The sequence below is a fragment of the Suricata suricatta genome, chromosome 15 (assembly GCF_006229205.1).
Source record: "Suricata suricatta isolate VVHF042 chromosome 15, meerkat_22Aug2017_6uvM2_HiC, whole genome shotgun sequence".
Taxonomy (NCBI): Eukaryota; Metazoa; Chordata; class Mammalia; order Carnivora; family Herpestidae; genus Suricata; species Suricata suricatta.
Genome location: NC_043714.1, coordinates 74,987,763 through 74,995,588, shown reverse-complemented (window position 1 = coordinate 74,995,588; position 7,826 = coordinate 74,987,763). Strand labels below are relative to the sequence as shown.

The 7,826-nt window shown below is 40.2% G+C and overlaps 1 long non-coding RNA gene across 1 annotated transcript in view; it reads right to left on the bottom strand.

The window, feature by feature from the left end:
* The window catches only part of LOC115278688, an 8,783-nt gene extending 3,957 nt beyond the window's left edge, over positions 1 to 4,826 (bottom strand). Inside the window, exon 1 of the long non-coding RNA XR_003903035.1 lies at positions 4,626 to 4,826. This is a non-coding gene — a long non-coding RNA (uncharacterized LOC115278688). The remainder of the gene's footprint in view (positions 1 to 4,625) is intronic.
* Positions 4,827 to 7,826: the final 3,000 nt, after the last annotated feature.

Below are 7,826 nucleotides of genomic sequence, written 5' to 3'. Positions count from 1 at the left end.
AGAGACTATTGAATGCTGAGAATGAACGGAGGGTTGAGGGGGAAGGGGGAGGGGGAAAAGAGGTGGTGGTGATGGTGGAGGGCACTTAAGGGGGAAGAGCACTGGGTGTTGTATGGAAAACAACTTGACAATAAAATATGGAAAAAAAATAATAAATAAAAGCATAGAAATGAAAAGAAAAACCGTTTCAAAATGAAAATCTAGGCCAGATGGTTTTTACTAGTAAATTCTAGTTCAAGGAACAAAAAAAAATGCCCATAGATACACAAAATATTTCTGAATATGGGAAAAGAGGAAAAACACTCATATATATATCTTTAGGAGTCCAGTATAAACTTGATACCAAAATCTGACCATCACAGCATGAGAAAAGAAAGTTCCAGGCTAATGCATTTATCAATGTAGATGCAAAAATTCAAACCTAAATGTTAGCAAGCAGATTAGTGATATGTGAAAAAGACAGCATACCAGGGCCAAGTTATATCTATTCAGAGAATGCAAGGTTGGTTTTACATTGGTAAAGATATTATGAATCCACCATATTAACAAATGAAAGAAGAAAGATCATATTATTTTTATAGCAGTGGGAAAAGTCTCTGATAAAAGTCAATGCCCTTTCATGACTTTCCAAAACCCCAAAACCACCAAAAAGCCTCTTAGCAATTTAGGTCTAGAAGAGATTTTCCTTAACCTGATAAGAGGATATTTATAAAAACTATGCATACAGCAAACTTTATTCTTAATGCTGAAATACTGTAAGCACTCTATCACCAGGAACAAAACAATGATGCTCATTATTGCTGAGTTGAACTTCTGTTCAGCATTGTATAAGTAGTCCATGCCAGCACCGAAATGCAAAGAAAAGAATTGAAAGGCATAAGGGCTAGAAAGGAAGAAGCAAAACTGTCATTATTTGCACATTATATCATCAATCAAATAAATCCTAAAGAATATTCATATTAATTAGAATTCAATGCTTAGCAAAACTGTTGGATTCAAAGTCAATATAGCAATATCTACAGCAGCCAACAGCTAGGAAATAGAATGATAAAATTTACCATTGATAGAACTCAAAAATATATAAAGAAGATGTGGCAGGCAGAATAATGGCATTCCAAACATGTCCATGTCCTAATTCCAGAATTTGTGAACATATGGGGTTATGTGGTGAAGAGTAGTTATGGGTACAGATAAAATTAAAGTCGCTAATCACCTGACTTGAAAAATAGGGAGATTATCCTGAAGTATCCAGGAGGACAAGGATCCATAAAAGGGGAAGGAAGGAGGCAAAAGAGAACTGGGGAGATGGAACCTGAGAAGAATTTAGCCTGGTATTCCTGGCTTTGAAGATGGAAGAAGGAGCCACAAGCCAAGAGATGCCTCAACTTGTAGAAGCGAGGAGGCAGATTCTGGCCTAGGGCCTCCACAAAGAACACAGCCCTCCAACACCTTTATTTTTCCCAGTGAGACTCAGTTTTGAATTCTGATATCCAGACTATGAGATGTTAAGCTGTATGGTTTAAGCCACCAAGTTTGTAGTAACGTACTGCTATTGTTATATTGCTGCTACAGCAGCAATACAAAAACAATATAGAACCCAAGGGTAAATCTTTTCTTTAATGTGCAAGATTATTGTGGAGAAAAAAAACTTATTGGAGGGTATTAAAGAAGATCTAAATAAATGGTGGAACACTCCATTTATATCATAAAGATATAAATTCTCACTAAATTGATCTATAGAGTCAATGCAACCCCAATAAAGATCTTCACAACTTTTTTTTTTTTTGGTGAAACTTAGCAAGTTGATTCTAAAATTCGTTTAGCAATTCAAAGGCCAAGTAATAGCCAACATACTCTTGAAGAATAAGTCAAAATGTATCATGATACAAAATAGACACTGTGGGATAGAATAATGGATGGACAGGGAGCCCAGCAACACATCCCTGTACATCCTGCTACTAAATGCCAGTGGAAAGAGATAGACTCTTCCTGAAATAGTGCTGGTCGACTGAGTAGCCACAGGGAGAGACGTTGGACCCTACCCACTTCACACTGTATACAAAAGTCTGTTCAAGTTAAGACCTAAACGTGAAGGCCAAAGTATGAACCGTTTAGATGACATCATAGATATCTTACCAGCCTTAGGGTAGTCATGGCTATCCTAATAAGACACAAAAATCATGAGCCATAAAAATGATGAATTTCACTATATTAAGAACTTTTTTCTAAGAAAAGTGAAAAGTCGCAAACTGGGATACACAAGAGCATCTGACACTGTAGTGAGATTATTCAATCTGGAAATAATGTAACGTGTGCTCATAATCCCTAGAGAAGAGCGAGTTATATGGCCCCACCTGACTGCAAAAGGGGAATGTCTCCTACAGACAGGAGGGGAGAATGACATGCAGTCAGCACCAGAAGTCTCTCCTGCTGCTAGTAAACCTGAGCTGCTCAGACCGTATGACACAGTAATTCCACTAGGATGTACACATCTTACTAGTTAGTGGCTTGTGCAATGTAAGCCATGTGCCAGGATGTTTATAGAATTGTTCATCATATGAAAAGGGACATAGGTCTATCTTCCACATTAAGAATGGAGTGTACTGGTATGTTGTGGCATATTTGTGTAACAATAGGATACAACGGTGAATAGACAATACAGATCTACTTCAAACACAGGTGGATGGAATGAAGAAAGCAATAGAAGAATGTGTGCACTACGATTCTAATTTCCTGAAATCCCAAAAGTAAATCGCCATATTTATTAAGGATACATACACAAACTGTTGTGTTTTTTTTTTTAAAGGATAGGGACACCACAAATTGTTGTGTTGTTGTTGTTGTTGTTTTAAGCATAGGGACACAATGGGTAATTGACATAAAATTTAGCATAGATTCTTTCTGGGGTAAAGAAGAAGATGGGGTTTGAGAGGAGCAAAAGGGGACTTGGGGAATTAGGTAATGTTCCATTTATTCACCTGGGCAGTGGAAACTTAATTATACACCTCTCTCCAAAAATTGAGATGTTCAATTCAGGCCTGCGTGACAAGAATTGTCCAAGACATGGCTTTCGGTAAAAAAGAAAGAGCCTTTGGCGCTGATTCAGCAAACCAATAAAGAATTCTTCCCTTCTTCCACCTTTAGAATTTAGTTTGCCATTTCAAACCTGCTGATTAATCGCAGTATGTTCCTGGCAACCGCCCAGGCCCGCTCCCTGAAAATGGGTGAAGCTGGAGCCCTCGGGCAGGAGTGCCTTCAGCACCGTGGACAGCGACCAAGAGCTCTCCCTGCAGAGTTGCAGGAGGGCAAAGGTCTTCATAGTCAAAACCCAGCAAGCTGGTGGTGAGCATTAACTAGAACCCAGCTCTCCTGGTGCCTAATCCAGTGTTCATTCTGTTGCCCCCGGCTTTGGAGGAAAGGATTGGAACTCCTCCACGAACCAGAAAGTCACTGGGGGACCTCCACATGCGGCTTCCCTGTATGCCATAGAAAGCTTGGGCTTAGCCATCAGTCCGACAGGAGTTAGTCCAGACTCTGAGGGCTCTCAAAGTCACTACACCTCTAAGCCTCCGTGTCAGTCATACCCACTCCTCACAGTGCTGCTGCAAGGATTCAATGATATTAGACGTGTCAGAAACTGAGTAATACAGTGTCTTGTGGACTGGTGCTCAATGAGATGGAAGAGAATCCCCTTAGCCCTTCCTTCAGTGGATTTCAAATTAGGAACTGGTTTTATGGAACATTTAAAAGATGATGAACCAGTACTACCTTTTAGAGCCTGTTTTGGAACTAAGCCCCATAATATTCCCATATAAAATCTTGGCATTTGGCAATACGGTCTTAGTTCTGTCCAATCCTTACTCTGTCACAAGAGATGCTTGGAGAAGAGGGTGATCAGCTGCCTACAACGTGTCCCCAGCACCAAGAGTCCTTGGTCATCTCACATTTCCAGAAGAAACCTGAAGGGTAACGTGCTCTTCTTCCTACCAATTGCTAGATTCTATTTGCTAGTGTTTTATTTAGAAATTTTCACCTGTGTTCTCAAGTGCCATTGGTCTATAGTTCCCTTTATTTTGTATTGTTTGTGTTAAAGTTATTCTAGATGCACAGAATGGATAAGGGACTTTCTCTTCTATCTTTCTAAGTGGCCTAAAATAGCTTAAACAGCCCTGAAATGATTAGTTCTTTAGAAACCAGATAGAACTCAGCTGTGAGTGCATCTGATTGTGGCGCCTTTTCACTGATAGACTGCCGGTCACCTTCTCATCTCTGATATGGTAATTGGTCTATTAGAATTTTCCAGTTTTTCTTGGACTGACTTTAGTAATTTACTTTTACCAGGAAATCACCCATTTCCCTGAGGTTTTCAATTTGTTATCACCGAGTGGCATAGAATATTCCCTCGTAATTATTTTTATCTCCCCTGTGTCTGTAGTTACACTGGTCTCTCTGCCTCCTTGCTCCTGATCTGCCCTAACCTCACGTTCTCTATTTATGCTCCATAATTTGGCTCAAGAGAGCTTTCAAAAAAGTTTTATTAGCCCTTTCAAAGAACAAGCTTTTGCATTTACATATTCTTTCTACTATTTTAACATGTTTTCTGTGTCATCAATTTCAGTGCTTACCTTCATGAATTCCCTCTGTTGTACTTCTTTTGTTGTTTCTTCTGATTTCTAACCATGTTGTGTTTGGTCTTCTCAGCTCTAGTGAAGGCATCTCCGACTGCATGTGTGTGTGCGCCTTGGCTGTATTCTCTCCACTCCACGAGTTCTGGTGTGCAGCATCTTTGTCTTTGCTTTCCAGATAGTGGCGATTTCTCCTTTGACTTTCTCTTTGACCCAAGAGTTCTGTAGATGTTTTAAATCTGCAAGTGAAGTGTGTTTGAGTTTTATTTCTACTTGTGTTGGATATGGCACAAGGTGAAAACCTGTTCTTGTGTTCTTGAATTGGGTAACATTTCCTTGGTGGCCTATTATATACTGATTTTCTTAAATACATGTGGCACCTGGGTAGCTCCATCGGTTAAGCATTCGACTTCGGCTCAGGTCATGATCTCACGGTTTGTGAGTTCAAGCCCCGCATCGGGCTCTGTGCTGACAGCTCAGAGCCTGAAGCCTGCTTCAGATTTTGTGTCTCCCTCTCTCTCTGCCCCTTCCCTGCTCACACTCTGTCTCCTTCTCTCTCTCAAAAATAAACTTTAAAAAGAATAAATAAAAAAATTAAAATACAGTTATATGCTGATTTTTATCAGTGACCTTTGGAAATGTCTGAAAACATATTCACTATTTGAGAACATATGTGTGTATATATAATTTATATATATGATATTCATATAATATATTTGAATTAAATAAGATAATAAATATCACAATTTGTATTTGTATATATACAATTTTATATTTGTATTTTGTATATATATTCACATTTATTTGCTCTATTATTCAATTCTGGTGTTATTACTTTGTTATTTTAAAATTTCAAATGTACAGAAAATCAGACATACTATATATTCATCAGGAAGATTCAGTAACTGTGCATTTTGCCCTGTATGTTTTTTACTGAGGTATTTAAAATTAAAGGTAGGTTTCATGGCATTTCATCCCTAGATAGTTCAGGTTGCCTACTTAATAAAGAAGGAGGCTTTGGGGCACCTGGGTGGCTCAGTCAGTTAAGCATCTGACTTCAGTTCAGGTCACTATCTCGCAGTTCATGATTTCGAGCCCCGGGTTGGGCTCTGTGCTGACAGCTCAGAGCCTGGAGCCTGCTTCCGATTCTGTACCTCCCTCTCTCTCTGACCCTCCCACACTCGCTCTCTGTCTCTGTCTCTCAAAACTGAATAAACGTTAAAAAAAAAAAAAAAGAACTGCTCCAGGATAGGGTTTGTCTTAAAAAACAGGGGGGTGGCTTCTCCACATAATCGAGGTCCCATTATTGCACATGAGAAAATTACAGTGATGTTCCATGATCTTCTAAAACTCCATCTATATTCCAATTTCCCTAATTGTTCCTCACATGACTTTTAAAAATCTGATTTGTTCAAACTAGGATCCAATCAGTGGCCATGTAATACATCAGATTGCTCCTTAATTTCTGATACTTTTGTCCGTTTCTGCTAGAAATGTGCAGTTGTTTTGGACTCTTATTTTTTTATCAAGTTCTCTGTCCTTTCCTAATAGGCCTTGCTATATATAGAGAGTGCTGCATCTGCTTTTTTTTCTTTGATACAGGCTTATAGCCATATATCACTTTATTGTATGCTATTCTGATTTATCGCATGTAAGTATTTTTAACTTGAGGTTGATATCTCTTAGTTCTACTTTATTTTAATTTGCTTTATCCTTATGAATATCTTCCCCAAAATTCTATTTAAAATATTTAAAATATCATTTTGTTTCAAGTATATGTCTTTCTTTTTCTTGTCGAGCCCAGTAGGACAATGCCTCTCTTGTACTGGGAGAATTCAGTCCTTTCCACTTCAGATATTATCTCCTATATTTCGTGTAGTTTTTACAATAGTCTGTTGTTGGTTATTTCTTTTATATCGCTGTTTCTCATTTTTGATGGTTTCATCAAGTTCCTCTTCCTCCCATTTTTCTTTTTGTTAATTTTTAGGTCTCTACCTTTGTGCTTCAGTTAACGGCTGAATGTTTGTGCCTCCTCAAAATTCCTGTGTGGACGTCTTAGTACTTAATGTGTCTCTAAGGATGTTGGGAAGGTTAAATGAAGTCTTAGGAGCGGGGCCCAGATCCAGCAGCATTGGCGTCCTTCTGGGAAGAGACACGCAGTGCTCTCTCTCCCCCTCCTCCCCTCAGCACCCGCACAAAGAAGAGATCCTGTGACACACAGAAAGATGGCAGCCGTCTGTAAGTCAAGAGACAAAAATCTGAGCATGAAATCTACCTTGCCAGCCCCGTAATCCTGATCTGCCAGTGTCCAGAGCTGAGAGAAAATGTCCGTTGTGTACGCAGCCTCATCTGTGGAATTCATCATGGCAGCTGAGAGGACACGGGGACACCTTCCACTGCAGTGACAGCCACCTTTCCTTCCCTGTGTGTACGACTAGACACAGATTCCTCTGCTCGTAGCTGAGAATCAGATACCATCTATTTCACACAATAAGATGTTCTATTTTCCCCCTAATTATTTCTTCTCCGTCTGATAAGATGACTCTTCTAGAATTCTTTCATGTTCTTTCTCTCCTGTCCCCGTCAAAGATGAGATCCTTGGGAAGTTTATCATTTTCCCCTGCCCATGACTTGTAGAGGTTGCTGAGCTGTGACTTTTATAAATAGACTATCGTTAGAATTTTTGCTTCTAGTACGGACCTTCTATTTCAGGAACCCTTATTTAGCACTCGGATGACACAGTCTGAGACAGGTCTGGCCTTATTCATTTTGATTTAATGTATGCAGGTATCAAGGTCCGCCACTCACCACTGTGTCTTTCCCTTGTCATGCTTCTTCATTTTGTGAGCTCTGCTCTGTCTCATTTACGTTCAGGCTTGAGTCTTCTCTGGAGTCTTTTACTTGAATGAGGGATACAGGGGATGAATGAGGACGGGACTTGCTCCCGGACGCCTCCCTTTTGCCTCCAGAGGGCAGGGAACAGGATTCTTGGGGGAAGGCCTTTGCTGGGCATGAGGTTGACCTGACCGCCCTGCCCACCCCCACCCCATCCCCACCCTCAGGCTTGGCCATGTGGCAGGCTCGCGTCAACAAGACAGGCTCAGAAGTGATGGAGGACATTTCTGAGCAGAAGCTTTCAGGACCATGGCCAGATCTGCCGGAGTCCCTTCCCCCTCAGGGACCTTGGAAGCCCCTGGCGGG